We start from the raw sequence: 16,982 nt of genomic DNA on the forward strand, positions 1-16,982 counted from the left end.
TATCTCATTAGAGATAGTATTGAACCTAGTGAAATTAAGGTCAGTCGTAAAATATTTATAAATACGTCTGAGCATTAATGGCTCATGAACCTCCAAACGTTTCTTTTTAAAGTGCCGTAAATCGAGTACGTGAAGAAGTTCATTAAAGCAGCAAGAGAAAGCTTTCATTTATTGATATCTGCAGCGGCCATTATGTTTCCACCGTGGAAGTGCGGCAACTTAAACATGCGCAATGAAAGTGGCCATCAGTAGAAAAGAGTACTGGAAGCCAGAGAGCGGAGCATACTGGCTACAGCTGAGAACTCGGGATGCTGCTGGTCGCTGCACTGCTCTGTACTCCTCTACTGGCGACAGGTGAGTTCCACGCCCAGAATTTTACTCGCTTTCAGCTGCGAGTCCGTGGTGGTCTGTTCAAAGAGTCGATAGCTGCGTTTTCTCTCAGTTTCGTTATTGGTACTGGCATCTAGTGTGTTGGGTTGTAACTAGTCAGGTCAACCTGAACTTTGTCGGGGACTCTGCATCTTTTCGTGTTGCGTCTACCGTTTCTTCAGGGCATGTAGTATGGAAGCGCCGTGGTGACTAGTCGGAGAAGCTAAACACGTTGTTGTGCATGGGCTGACGTTGCTGGACATGCCCTCATATGGCGAGTGGTGGAAACACGCAACGCACCCAGTAACATTGTCGAATATGGCGGAGGAATGGAAGGCCCTACCACAAAAAATTCCTTGGCAACCTTGTGGCCATCATGGGAGCACGTTGAAGAACATGCACTGAAGCCCTTGGTGATCACACGCCATATTAAGAACCGTCTCTTGCCTTGTGTAAAGTCCAGGTGGTCAACATGAATGCCGCGCCGGATTAGCCGAGCAGTCTGAGGCGCTGCAGTCGTGGACTGTGCGGCTGATCCCGGTAGAGGTTCGAGTCCTCCCTCGGGCATGGGTGTGTGTGTTTGTCCTTAGGATAATTTAGGTTAAGTAGTGTATAAGCTTAGGGACTGATGACCATAGCAGTTAAGTCCCATAAGATTTCACACACATTTGAACATTTTTGTCATCATGAACCACGGTGATTTCCGTGTAACTATTGTTGAAAAAATGTGTCCTTACTGTTGGTCTCATCGCGTATTTCTTTCAGTTACCTTCTGTACTACACTATACTAGGGCAATATATGGTCCAAGTTTCATCAAACTATGTTACTTGGCAGGGACATATCATGGGAACTTCCTTTCGTTCAAGTTTTGCGCATCAGTGTAGTTCACATGGAAATGGCGGCTGTTCTAAATCAGCAGCTGACACAGTGTCTCAAGCCATGGTGGTTGTTGGAGATCAGTGTTCCACAAACGTTCGTCACGGATCAGGCTACTAACTTCAAACCACCGTTGATGAAGAAACTTTGTCATTTACTACAAATTCATAAAACGAGAAACAACACTTTCTACCAACACCCGTAAGGCAAAACGGAATGGATACGTATCTACCAACGTACGAGGTGGTATATGTCTGGAAGAGCCCACAGCTATTTCAAGCAGCGAGTCCTAAAGTAGAGAAAAAACACGGAGTCGTTACAGAATTTCGCGCGGACTTACCGGAGGGTATGGAGTCACGTGCAAAAGACAAACACAAAGGCACTAGAAAGTGAGGAACAGATGAGGCAACGGAATGCTGAATTACCTAAACAACATGCACGGCAATGCGTGGTGTCGACGAACCCTTACACCCAGAGGCGAAAGATGATCAATTTCTTTGCCCATTATCGGGGTCGGTCCCAAGTAGTCGATATGACTACTGCGTTAACAGCAGCTCCATACTCAGACAACAGTTGTCCGCGTTGAGCGCATACCACTGTTTCAGAACACACCGTCATCCTTACCACCATTATTGGCATCGTTCCCAAGAAAGGGAGGGGGGTGGGGTAAGAAGGGAAAAATCGCGCAGCAGGTTGCCTTAGCTTTAAGACCTATAGCTAAATCAGTATAAAGAGGAAGGTATAGTGTATTAGAATTTTAGGACCTTATTAGGTGCTTTCTTTTAATTGGGGGTTTTGTTTTTATTTAAATGTGTGTATATTTTTCTTGAGAGTTTAGCAGTGTCTTGGAGCGTTGGGGTGGCTATGCCATTGTATGATTATTGTTTGAGAGTCAGGTGATGTTGCTAGGTGAGACATGCACGTCTTGATATGCCCAGGAATTATGGCTTAAACTGTCGTGGAGATGAATGAGAGTGATCTATTTCTGGTGGGACAGGCACGGCCGGGGGCGTGCCATCAGGATATTCTCTCTACACAGCCATGTATTCATCAGGCATGACATTATTGGATATTCTGTGTGTTTGACCCAGATGTTACTACCACTCTCTGCTACGAGCAGGGAGACGCTCAAGGGGAACAGAACGGTTAGAACTGTGGACCAACAGGATCGTACTGAACAGAACTCATTGTGACATCTCGAGACCGTCTTTTCGGTTTCCAGGAATAATAACAGATGCCACGGGTCTAAATATACATATCCTTTAGAAATGCTGCCAACAAGAAACCTGAAGTATCTGATTAATGTTCTAGATACCACAATACTCAGTTCTCTAAATGACCTCATAGCCTCACAGAAGGTGCGCATTAATGTCGAATATCATATCAAATAATACCGCAGCAAGTAGTATCACAGGATTATTGTGAAGGGAATTTCGACCTCTTCTTAGAAGAGTACCTATCTGTATGGGCAGTTATATCTCCATTCTGTTGCTTGTACTGTCTCTGTCGGACTCGCATTCGGGAGGACGACGGTTCAATCCCGCGTCCGGCCATCCTGATTTAGGTTTTCCGTGATTTCCCTAAATCACTCCAGGACAATGCCGGGATGGTTCCTCTGAAAGGGCACGGCCGACTTCCTTCCCCATCCTTCCCTAATCCGATGAGACCGATGACCACGCTGTCTAGTCTCCTTCCCCAAACCAACCAACCTACCAACTGTCTCTGTCAGTTTCATATTTGATGCACGGGCCAATAACCGGAAACACAGAATCTTACGTGCTTTTGTTTATAAAAATGTTCACATATTAAATTTGAACTACAACCTGTATCCAGTAGGATACCAATTACTGTGCGTCTTATTTTTCCCTGTACTAGCTTACTAGTTTTGTTGTATTTGTCATATATTTGTTCAATGAAACTAGCTGTCAGAACGTCGTTGAGTTCTCTGGACCCTTATTCTTCTTACCTACCATTTAATTTTTGTAAATATCAGCGAAATAATTATTTAAAAATTAAAATGGTAAAAGTGATATCTTTAGTTGTGACCCTTTCCTTTTTGTTCGTTCGAAATGACAGAGAAAATTTAATGTTAACTCTGAACCATCACAGGCTAAACGTAAGTATCGTGCACACTTATTGCAGGTTATTGTGAGGATTTATAGTTCACGACATTTATCTTTTCTGGCAGAACAGTTACCCCGACTGTTACAACAAACGTCACAGGCACACTTATCTGTCACTATCTGCAAGTAATGATTCTTACTCTCAATTTTCATTCCTTCAATTAATAAGCTTTGACCAACCACTGGAGTCACTAACGTTAGTTTTAGTTTTATCTTACTTCGCTGCACTGAAGTTGTGGGTCCTGTCTTCTGAAATGCCGCAGATGGTTTATCTCGTCTGGATTGATTCTTATAGCCAATTAACAACTATTGGTTCTCTTATAACAGTCATCATTTACAGGTATAAATACGTTAAAATCGGCAGTATTTTTGTATAAACATTACTAACTTAAACTAACTTCGTATAAAAGTAAATTATTACAACTGTCAGCTATACAATAGATAACCACGACTGAAATTCTTTCATTATATGAAACTGATTTTCAAAGTTATTTGTTATTAGGTCCATGGACAAAAAAATCAAGTTACTCTGTTTTTATATCAGCAGTCACCCAGCTTTGTCATGATCCAAGGTTATGACTTCCCGACAGTACCTGAAAACTTATCGAAATGAATCAGACAAATGAATTCTTTTTTTTTTTTTTTGTATAACCATAGCTGTGAGTGCTATTTAAAACTCAATTAATTCTTTTCCAGTTTTATCAATGGAACTGCACAAAACCTTGTGCAACATGGAGTAACTGATGGCAACAATAATTCTCATAATTAAAATCTAGCACTATTGCAGTAGAGGTTCAAGGAGAGAACTAGATAACCTCAAAATGACCTACAGCATAATATTACATCTGATGAAATTACACATGTCATATTGACCATCACAATCGAAAAGTGGTAAGGTCACCCAAGGGAGGGAGGAGAGGGGAGATGGAGGGATAGGTGAGAGAGAAGTTGTTCAACGTGAATCAAGCTTTCTCCCATCCCCTTCCGTCCCGTTTTGTTCTCATCCAATGACAATCAGTCGTTTTCTGTGTTCTGCGGTGAGAAGACCATTTTCTTACCAATTTTTTAATACCCATACAAAAGATTGTTTTCTTTCTGCACTGGCTCAAGTAGTGAAAGTTTACTCATAACCGTCCTGTAGGACCACTATGAAACACTATCAGCAGAATAAAACTGAAAATAAATATCTGAATTGTCAGATTATCCTATGAGGATCCCTACTATCACCTGCTCCTCAGGTAGAGTGTTCGATGTAGTGATGACAATTGAAAACGTGATGGTTTCACAAAACGACCAGTGATTTTATGTGCCCTGTGCTACTAGACTACCCAAACACTGTTTGTATATATAGCAACTCGAATGCTGAGGAGCACACTCACACTCATGAATGAAATCTAGTGTGTCTTACATGTATGGTCCATTGCCTCTACCTGATGGAGAACTTGTAGAAGATGTCTAAATATAATGTCAAAGTAACATAGTTATATTTCTGTGGCTCTGGCTCTGAGCACTATGGGACTTAACATCTGAGGTCAGCAGTCCCCTAGCCTTAGAATTACTTAAACCTAAGTGAAGGACATGACACACATCCATGCCCGAGGCAGGATTCGAGCCTGCGACCGTAGCAGCAGTGCGGTTGCGGACTAAAGCGCCTAGAATCGCTCAGCCACAGCGGATGGCTATATTTCTGTAACAGACCAGTTGTCAGGTCACCGAATCTCTAATCATCAATCAAAATTTATTTCTTACAAAAAGTGTAGAACTTGCAAATTGGTGGTTTGCATGTAGAAAGCATTACAATCGCCGTTGTTGTAAAATGGTGCAGTGTGTGGTCTTGTATGAATTAAATGCAAATGTTACAAGCTGTAGCAAAAAACTGATTTATTATAACTTGATATTTTATCTGCATACATTTAGACCACTCTCCTTGGAGTCTAACTCGGACAACATATTTCGCAGTTATAAATCACAGGTTTAAAACCATGTTATTTTTTAGAGAAGTAAATTGTACATGTATTGTAGCTCTTAAGAGGAACAATGACATTTTATTACATCCTCTATGCACATCTCATTATTTCTCTGTTAAAACCACAAGCCATATAGAAATAGTTTTTATATGCACTAAATTAACTATGTATCTAATGCCAGCTGAGGGTTTCTACGGAATCACTCAGAACAGAGCGAACACACAGACGATGTTGTATAATACTTCACACAATAGCACAGAATACATTCTTTACATCATCACTGTGTGAATGTATTTGGTCATGGGTGACATATATTGCATCATATGACACACGCATGTTAGGAGTACATCATCACACAATTCAATAGTTTACATCCCTCTGAAGACCCTTACAATTGAGCCACTAAGACGCTCACTGTTGGTGAAAATACTGATGTCATCGCTGATGTTGTCAGGCCTGCACTCATTGATTAATTAGCTCTTAATGTGCAGTAGTCTATTGCACAGTCGATATCACTGTACAGGGTGGTCCAAAAGTCCGGAAACACCCTCATAAAATTCATATGGAGTAGCAATCAAGGAAACAGAGTCCCTACACACGAGGAACGGGAAGGGGGAAACTTTATAGGCTATGCCACCAACATGGCGGCCATCTTGAAAGCCCCCATCTTGGATTCAACTCCAAAATTTCAAATGGGAATGTGGTCATGTGACATATCAAACAGATAGAGAATTTTACCAGAAAAACAATGCCGTTCTTATTTTGAACATAGCTTTATTCATTCTCGGGTTATAGCCAGTTACATGTGGCAGTGGTGGGACACTCGGCAGCATGTGTGTTATGTACCGAAGCGACATTACGCCGATGTTACACAGTCCCGTGAGACCACTAACAGTCATAGGAATGGCTCGATATGTTGTCCATTATGTTGAATTGTTAATGCCATCCTCCGACCTCAGTCCTGATGAACTTTGACCAACGCATCTGGCTGAATTTGACCACACGCATCAACAATGCGCTGCTTTAGATGATGCAAATCCCGTATTTTCACAGAATAAACCAGTGCTTTGACATGACCCCAAAGATAAAAGTCCAAAGGAGTCAAATCTGGTGATTGTGGTGGCCACTCCACAGCACCCCTACGACCAATCCACTTTTGAGGGAGCTGCACATCCAGGTATGCTCGCACATTGTGCCCATAATATGCTGGGGCTCCATCATGCTGGAATAATTCCGGAAATGTCCCGTCCTCCGTTAACAACTAGGGAAAAACATCTTCATCCAATAACCTCAGATAACCGTTGGCTGTTAACGTACCATCAATAAAAAAAAGGTCCAACGACTTTGGTACCCCACAAACCACACCAGACCATCACTTTTTGTGAGTCGACCGTTTTGGAAGCATCAATCCGGTGCGGATTAGTGTCGGACCAGTATCTGTGATTGTTTGTTCACTTCACCATTGATAAAGAAATTGGTTTCATCACTGAACAGCACCTGACAGGGGAAACGTTGGTTTATCTGAAACTGCTGTGTCACCCATTCTGCGAACTGTACCCTATGGTCTGGGTCATCCTCGTTCAGGTGTTGGAGCAGCTGAATTTTGTACGGGTGCCATTTGTGCTGCGATAAAATTCGCAGTTTGGAGGTACGGCTAACCCCACATTCTTGTGACAGGCGACGAGTACTCCGTTGCGGGCTCTTGCTGAATGATGCCAACACACTCACTGTTGTTGCTTCATCGGTGGCGGATTTTGGTCTTCCAGCCTTACGTTTATCTACGACAGAACCTGTTGCTCGCAATTTGGCCAAAAGCTTGGAAACTGCGCTGTGAGTGATGGGCTGTCTGATTGGGTGACGACTGTTGAAATCCTCAGCAATGACCTGTGTGCTTCTTTCTCCTGATATAAAGATGATTTCAATTCGTTCTTCATGTGTTAAGGACATTTTGTAACCTGTAAATAAAGAAACAATGATTAAAACGTTAGGATGAGTAAATGATGCCTAACAGTTAAACACATGTAACATATCAGGCATGGGATAGTCACTTTGCACCGTTTCAGACTCCATTTTCTGACTTCTCAGTACGTAATACACTGCCGAGCGTCCCACTGCTGCCGCAAGTAATTGGCTATAACCCGAGAATGAATAAAGCTATGTTTAAAATAACAACGGCATTGTTTTTTTGATGAAATTCTCTATCTGTTTGATATGTCACTTGACCACATTCCCATTAGAAATTTTGGAGTTGAATCCAAGATGGCGGCTTTCAAGATGGCCGCCATGTTGGTGGCATAACCTATAAAGTTTCCCCCTTCCCGTTCCTCGTGTGTAGGGACTCTGTTTCCTTGGTTGCTACTCCATTTGGATTTTACCAGGGTGTTTCCGGACTTTTGGACCACCCTGTATTTATGTGAGCTGGACCTTCCTGAATCCTCTCTTTCAACTACCATGTGCCATAAATCAATCTCAGGTGAGATGCCAACATTGACACTCTGTGAACAGCAGTCACTGAAATAAAACATTCTCATGAATAGCAGCATTGCACTAACGAATAGGTGAGCTGATATGTATGAGTATAACCTACCCTAGCTGCTGTTGTCTACCAATCACCTCTCCACACCTACCTAAAGCATACTGCAGTGCGCCTAATACGTCTACGATGGTTCTCCATGATGAATTATTTTTAATATATGAAACTAAGTAATGAAAGTTAATGCAATGCTCAAACACGTACAGTGTAAGCTGTTACTGATTTGTTTTACTGATGGGGATGCTATAGCACCTACGGCACTCCCCTGACTTAAGCTTTCGTGAGTTCAACTCGATTTCTAAACTGAGGGAAACACTTCACGGCATTCGCTTCAGAACTGCTACAAATTCGTCGGGCAATAGACCGCGCCGCTCGGACTGTCAACACAACTGGCACTGCTAAGAGTACACTACAACTTCCACATCGCTGGCAACGGGTTATACACAATGGCGGTCAGTAAACTTTGAAACACGTATCTGTTTTGTATGAGCTGTAAATAAATAGTTGCCACTATTAAAGTTCCAACCCTTGTATTAGTAACATGAGAGATGTTGGTAAGAGCAGTCACACCCCGTGTAGATATCAACCAAACGAACGGTGTCTGCCCTGCTGCCCCCTGGAGTCCGCTTCCGTCGCCTGCTTCGACAATTGGATTTTGCTCTCCCTACCACCTTCAGGGAGGGTGAGAGCCCGACACCACCTTGGCTCCAGGCTCCGGTTCATATTTATCTCGACCTCAGCTCACTCCCGAAGGAGGGTACTCCGGCTGCAGTGTATTGCTCACGGTTTGTTGAACTTCGTGCTCGACTTGCCGGTCACACCCTTATTTACACCGATGGCTCCAAAACTGACGATGGTGTCGGCTGTGCCTTTGTCGTCGGGGCCGTCACCTTTAAATACCGGCTCCTCGACCAATGTTCCAGCTTTATGGCCGAGCTCTTTGCTCTCCATCAGGCCGTTCAGTATGCCCGCCGCCACCGCCATTCATCGTATGTACTCTGCTCTGACTCACTCAGTGCTCTTCAGAGCCCTGGAGCTCCCTATCCGGTCCATCCCTTGGTGCAACGGATCCGGCAGTCCCTCCATTCATTCGCTGATAATGGTTCTCCTGTCAGCTTTCTGTGGGTTCCTGGACATGTAGGAGTGCCTGGGAATGAGGCTGCAGCCAAGGCTGCAGTCCTCCTGCCTCGGCCAGCCTCCCATTGTGTCCCGTCATCTACATCTACATCTACATCTATACTCCGCGAGCCACCTTACGGTGTGTGGCGGAGGGTACTTATTGTACCACTATCTGATCCCCCTTCCCTGTTCCATTCACGAATTGTAAGTCTCCGTATTTGCCCTAATTTCTCGGATCTTTTCGTTGTGATCATTACGCGAGATATATGTGGGCGGTAGTAATATGTTGCCCATCTCTTCCCGGAATGTGCTCTCTCGTAATTTCGATAATAAACCTCTCCGTATTGCGTAACGCCTTTCTTGAAGTGTCCGCCACTGGAGCTTGTTCAGCATCTTCGGAACGCTCTCGCGCTGACTAAATGTCCCGATGACGAATCGCGCTGCTTTTCGCTGGATCATGTCTATCTCTTCTATTAATCCAACCTGGTAAGGGTCCCATACTGATGAGCAATACTCAAGAATCGGACGAACAAGCGTTTTGTAAGCTACTTCTTTCGTCGATGAGTCACATTTTCTTAGAATTCTTCCTATGAATCTCAACCTGGCGCCTGCTTTTCCCACTATTTGTTTTATGTGATCATTCCACTTCAGATCGCTCCGGATAGTAACTCCTAAGTATTTTACGGTCGTTACCGCTTCCAATGATTTACCACCTATGGCATAATCGTACTGGAATGGATTTCTGCCCCTATGTATGCGCATTATATTACATTTATCTACGTTTAGGGAAAGCTGCCAGCTGTCGCACCATGCATTAATCCTCTGCAGGTCCTCCTGGAGTACGTACGAGTCTTCTGATGTTGCTACTTTCTTGTAGACAACCGTGTCATCTGCAAATAGCCTCACGGAGCTACCGATGTTGTCAACTAAGTCATTTATGTATATTGTAAACAATAAAGGTCCTATCACGCTTCCCTGCGGTACTCCCGAAATTACCTCTACATCTGCAGATTTTGAACCGTTAAGAATGACATGTTGTGTTCTTTCTTCTAGGAAATCCTGAATCCAATCACAAACCTGGTCCGATATTCCGTAAGCTCGTATTTTTTTCACTAAACGTAAGTGCGGAACCGTATCAAATGCCTTCCTGAAGTCCAGGAATACGGCATCAATCTGCTCGCCAGTGTCTACGGCACTGTGAATTTCTTGGACAAGTAGGGCGAGCTGAGTTTCACATGATCTCTGTTTGCGGAATCCATGTTGGTTATGATGAAGGAGATTTGTATTATCTAAGAACGTCATAATACGAGAACACAAAACATGTTCCATTATTCTACAACAGATTGACGTAAGCGAAATAGGCCTATAATTATTCGCATCTGATTTATGACCCTTCTTGAAAATGGGAACGACCTGCGCTTTCTTCCAGTCGCTAGGTACTTTACGTTCTTCCAGCGATCTACGATAAATTGCTGATAGAAAGGGGGCAAGTTCTTTAGCATAATCACTGTAGAATCTTAAGGGTATCTCGTCTGGTCCGGATGCTTTTCCGCTACTAAGTGATAGCAGTTGTTTTTCAATTCCGATATCGTTTATTTCAATATTTTCCATTTTGGCGTCCGTGCGACGGCTGAAGTCAGGGACCGTGTTACGATTTTCCGCAGTGAAACAGTTTCGGAACACTGAATTCAGTATTTCTGCCTTTCTTCGGTCGTCCTCTGTTTCGGTGCCATCGTGGTCAACGAGTGACTGAATAGGGGATTTAGATCCGCTTACCGATTTTACATATGACCAAAACTTTTTAGGGTTCTTGTTTAGATTGTTTGCCAATGTTTTGTGTTCGAATTCGTTGAATGCTTCTCTCATTGCTCTCTTTACGCTCTTTTTCGCTTCGTTCAGCTTTTCCTTATCAGTTATGATTCGACTACTCTTAAACCTATGATGAAGCTTTCTTTGTTTCCGTAGTACCTTTCGTACATGATTGTTATACCACGGTGGATCTTTCCCCTCGCTTTGGACCTTAGTCGGTACGAACTTATCTAAGGCGTACTGGACGATGTTTCTGAATTTTTTCCATTTTTGTTCCACATCCTCTTCCTCAGAAATGAACGTTTGATGGTGGTCACTCAGATATTCTGCGATTTGTGCCCTATCACTCTTGTTAAGCAAATATATTTTCCTTCCTTTCTTGGCATTTCTTATTACACTTGTAGTCATTGATGCAACCACTGACTTATGATCACTGATACCCTCTTCTACATTCACGGAGTCGAAAAGTTCCGGTCTATTTGTTGCTATGAGGTCTAAAACGTTAGCTTCACGAGTTGGTTCTCTAACTATCTGCTCGAAGTAATTCTCGGACAAGGCAGTCAGGATAATGTCACAAGAGTCTCTGTCCCTGGCTCCAGTTCTGATTGTGTGACTATCCCATTCTATACCTGGTAGATTGAAGTCTCCCCCTATTACAATAGTATGATCACGAAACTTCTTCACGACGTTCTGCAGGTTCTCTCTGAGGCGCTCAACTACTACGGTTGCTGATGCAGGTGGTCTATAGAAGCATCTGACTATCATATCTGACCCACCTTTGATACTTAACTTAACCCAGATTATTTCACATTCGCATTCGCTAATAACTTCACTGGATATTATTGAATTCTTTACTGCTATAAATACTCCTCCACCATTGGCGTTTATCCTATCCTTGCGGTATATATTCCATTCTGTGTCTAGGATTTCGTTACTGTTCACTTCCGGTTTTAACCAACTTTCCGTTCCTAATACTATATGCGCACTATTTCCTTCAATAAGAGATACTAATTCAGGAACCTTGCCCTGGATACTCCTGCAGTTTACCAATATTACGTTAACTTTTCCTGTTTTTGGTCTCTGAGGACGGACGTTCTTTATCAACGACGATAATGTCCTCTCTGGTAAGCCGTCAGGTATTTTATCGTTTCGCCCAAGGGGGGGTCCCTCTAACCTAAAAAACCCCCGTGTGCACGCCACACGTACTCTGCTACCCTAGTAGCTGCTTCCGGTGTGTAGTGCACGCCTGACCTGTCTAGGGGGGCCCTACAGTTCTCCACCCAATAACGGAGGTCGATGAATTTGCAACCATTATAGTCGCAGGGTCGTCTGAGCCTCTGGTTTAGACCCTCCACACGGCTCCAAACCAGAGGACCGCGATCGACTCTGGGCACTATGCTGCAGATATTAAGCTCAGCTTGCACTCCGCGTCCGATGCTGGTTGTCTTCACCAAATCAGCCAGCCGCCGGAAGGAACCAAGGATGGCCTCAGAACCCAAGCGGCAGGCGTCATTCGTTCCGACATGTGCTACTATCTGCAGCCGGTCACACCCAGTGCGTTCAATACCTGCCGGAAGGGCCTCCTCCACATTACGGACGAGACCCCCCGGCAAGCACACCGAGTGCACACTGGCATTCTTCCCCGACCTACCCGCTATTTCCCTGAGGGGCTCCATAACCCGCCTAACGTTGGAGCTCCCTATAACTAATAGGCCCGCCCTCTGTGACTGTCGGGACCTTGCCGGAGAATCGGCCACTGGCCCAACAGGCGAGGCATCCTGTGGTGCCTCGGAAACGATGTCATCGCCACTAGGAAGCACCCCGTACCTGTTGGAAAGGGGTAAGGCAGCTGCCACGCGGCCAGATCCCACCTTCGCCTTTCGGCCAGGCACGCGCGAGCCCACTACTGTCCGCCAGTCACCCTGGAGTGATGGCTGACCGGTAAGATGCTCACTGCCGGAAGACGCAGCGACATCAGGGGTTCCATGTGATTCCAAGGCCACCGAAGTAGGCATAGGTCTCACCACAGTTGCCCCAACGCCACTACGAGCCGACGCCTGCGCCTCGAGCTCGATGAGCCTAACAGACAAAGCCTCCACCTGCCCCTGAAGAGTGGCCAATTCTCCTTGCGTCCGCTCACAACAACCACAGTCCCTACACATGACTATGTTTACCCTACTCTATACGGTGACAAATTCCCAAGATAATCTTCTGATGAGCTACTCTGATAATCAAGAAACACTCACTGAAATACGAGACGCGAAAACTACGCTAGATTTTCCCAGAAAAACTATTTAAAAGCTAAGCGCAGCAAATAAGTACAAAAACGCTTTATACAAACAGTACTCGCTGCTGCTGGTGCTCTCGCTCTGGCTGTCACAAGACAACTGCTGATTCAAGTGACTAGTGGCTAACGGCCACGAAACAAACAAAAGACGGTTTTAGGGCGCTTTCTGTTCTAAACGATCAAGAATACACTAAGAAATCTAACACGAAAACTACGTAAAGTTTTATCAAGAACTGTTAGTTACTATGCAGAGCAGATAAACACAAATAGAATCCCTTCCTTAGTGGAAGGTTGTAAACAAAATGCAAAATAAACGCTTTATACAAACAGTACTCGCTGCTGCTGGTGCTCTCGCTCTGGCTGTCACAAGACAACTGCTGATTCAAGTGACTAGTGGCTAACGGCCGCGAAACAAACAAAAGACGGTTTTAGGGCGCTTTCTGTTCTAAACGATCAAGAAAACACTAAGAAATCTAACACGAAAACTACGTAAAGTTTTATCAAGAACTGTTAGTTACTATGCAGAGCAGATAAACACAAATAGAATCCCTTCCTTAGTGGAAGGTCGTAAACAAAATGCAAAATAAACGCTTTACACAAACAGTACTCGCTGCTGCTGGTGCTCTCGCTCTGGCTGTCACAAGACAACGTCATCTGACGTTCGTGGGGTTGTTTGTAAGAGGCTTGTGTCGTTGTGGTGGGATGCTTGGTCATCCCTTCAAGGAAACAAGCTCCGGGCAGTCAAACCGCTCCCAACTGCTTGGACAACCTCCTCCCGACCATCTCGGCGAGAAGAGGTCCTTCTGACCAGGTTGCGGATTGGGAATTGCCGGTTTAGCCACCGCTACCTGCTCTCCGGTGACCCAGCCCCGCAGTGCCCTTGTGGTCAGGCATTAACAGTGCGCCATGTTTTATTGTCGTGTCCCCGCTTTAGTCAATCTCATGTTGTCCTGTCCCTGCCAACTACTTTACCGGATATTTTAGCTGATGACGCTCGAGGAGCTGCTCGTGTTCTGCGTTTTATAAGTTTGACTGGCTTGTCCAAAGACATCTAACTCTTTTACTTATTTTATCTGCATCTTTGTAAGGACTTTCTGGTGTCCCCCCCTCCTCTTGAGTTTTACTAGATTCTATGTGCTCTAACGATTGTGACTGGGCGCTAATGACCTCAGTAGTTGAGCGCCCTTAAACCCCAACAAAAAAAAAATACAAAAAAAAACGAACCTGGAGAAGGCGTTCGCCACTAGGAGAATATTCGAATTAGCTTTTTTCGTCCGGGGAAGTGGGCCCACATAATCAACAAACAATTTGTCCAACAGATGTTCTCCCCATTCCGACTGCAGCAATCCCCTCGCCAGGGAGTTACTTTTTTGTTTCCCTTCCTACAATCTCGGCATTCTTTGACTAAACCTCTAATGTCTTTATAAAGTGTCGGCCAGGTCAGCTACTTCATCTTCTCTGAGGTTTTATAGAGACTTAAATGCCCTCCTAGTGGAGAGTCATGGAAGTACCAGAAGACCGGACTAACTAAGATTCGTGGGAGGCAAATTCTACATTCACCAGACATACCCGTGCGGATACACAGAATGTCGTTCTTCAGAAAATAGTCACTGGATTGCTGTCGATCTACTACTTGCTCCTTAGCACCCCCTCCCCACAATGGGTCTTGTTCTTGTTCAGTTTTCAAATTATTAAACAGTTGGGGTACCTCGGTAAGGACTGTGCATACTATGTAACCGTCCGGCGTGTTGTTGGAACATCCTGCTAAGGGCGTCAGCAAACTGATTATTAGATCCCTTAACGTGCTGAACCTTAAAATGGAAAGCCGAAATGCGCCCATCTCACAACACGCCCTGTCTTCCTAGGACGAGCTAGGACTCAACTAAGGGCGTGATTATCCGTCTCTAGGTCATATTCACGAGATAGAACCGAATTTTTTCCAGGGCAGCTACCACTATGCACTCATATACAGACTAATTGAGCTCAGACCCCTCCAGACACCGGGAAGAAAATGTTAACATACGCCTGATATCTTGATCTTTCTGAAAAAGAACTGCCGCCACACCATTATCACAAGCATCAGTCTGGACCACAATCTTTTCTTAAAGTGAGGTACTGCTAAAACCGGTGGGTTGGCAATCGCAGTTTTAATTCCTTCAAAGGCTGCCTGCCGATTTCACACCAGACGAATTTCGCATTATTTCTGCGTAACAAATTTAACAGAGTTGCAAGTTGCGCAAGGTTTGGGACAAATCTGAGGAAATAATTATCCGTTTCTACAAATCGGGAAAACTCCCCCTTATTTCGTGGCTGCGGAAAATTCCTCGACGCCTTAGTGCGTTCCTGAACAATGCTAATTCCGTCCCTGGCACCAAGTGACCCAAAATTTACACTTGGTGCTTAGCCAAGGTTATCTTTCAAGATTTCACAGTCAGCCCCGCACCTCTGAGCCCGGATAGTACCTTCCGGATATTCTCTAAATGATCTTCAACGGAGGCCCTAAATATGAGCGCATCGTCCAAATAATTGAAGATACAATTAAACTTTCAATCACCTAAAATTTTATCCAATAAACGGGATAAAACTGTTGCACCGGTTTACAAACCAAACGGAACCCGGTTGAACTCATATAAATTCCAATCCGTGGCGAAGGCGGTGAGATGCTTAGATTGGGGGTCTGGTAATAGGCCTGATTAAGATATAACACTGTAAACCAAGACGCTCCAGAAAACCAGGTGAAACAGTTGTAGAGATCAGGCGGTGGCACTGATTCCAAGATCACCTATTTATTGATAACCCTGTAAACAAGCACAGGTCGGAAATCCTGCCCCTGACCTTTAGGCACTAAGAAAATGGGGGAAGCGTAGGGGGAGGTGGACGGTCTTCTGGCTACGCCTTTTAACAAACCCTCAATTTTCTGCCGCAATATCTTTATCTTAGGTGGTGACAAGCTATATGGAAACTGACAGGTCATCCATAACACGAATATGGTATCTAATGACGTCTGTGACTCCCAGCCTGTCACAAAGTACGTCACGAAATTCTCCCAAAATTTCCCTTAACTGTTCCCCTTATTGACTAGAGAGGTGATCTACTCCAAACAGGCACGTGTCACTACTAATGTCCCGTGCCATGCCCACATCAGCACATGAACAAAAAGCTATTCGATCGTTGGGGTAAAATTTGAAATAAAAGGTCCGGGTACCAAAATCTAACACCATACTGGTCTTACGGATGAAATCGTGCCCTAGGATTAAGTCAGGCACCAGTCCCTTAACTAATAAAAACTTGACAGGCCATTAAAATTCACACACGGAAAGATTTTCCCGCACTTCCCCGCACAGAGGCAACTCTCGGCTATTGGCCACCCGACATCTCTCAATTGAGGGACGTACTGGAGATAATCTACATAAGTATTCAATAAACCACTCGCAATTAAGGAGTGACACAGAGCTGCCTGATTCTAGTAACCCACACAACGGTTCATGCCCTATAGCCACAAAAATAAATGGTAAGGTATGCGTGGTGGCTGCCTGTATACGACTACACCACCCCTGTCTCCGAGGATGCAACCCCGTCGGCGCCTGGGGTCGTTTCTCAGCGCGAGGCATCCTTAGAGCCGCGCGGGATTAGCCGAGCGGTCTCAGGCGCTGCAGTCATGGACTATGCGGCTGGTCCCGGCGGAGGTTCGAGTCCTCCCTCGGGCATGGGTGTATGTTTGTCCTTAGGATAATTTAGGTTAAGTAGTGTGTAAGCTTAGGGACTGATGACCTTCGCAGTTAAGTCCCATAAGATTTCACACACATTTGAACATTTTTTGCATCCTTAGAACCAGGCATCCTCGTATTAAATGATCACGTGTGACGCAACTAAAACAAGCCCCTGATTTCACTGAACC

The sequence above is a fragment of the Schistocerca serialis genome, chromosome 1 (assembly GCF_023864345.2).
Source record: "Schistocerca serialis cubense isolate TAMUIC-IGC-003099 chromosome 1, iqSchSeri2.2, whole genome shotgun sequence".
Classification (NCBI taxonomy): Eukaryota; Metazoa; Arthropoda; class Insecta; order Orthoptera; family Acrididae; genus Schistocerca; species Schistocerca serialis.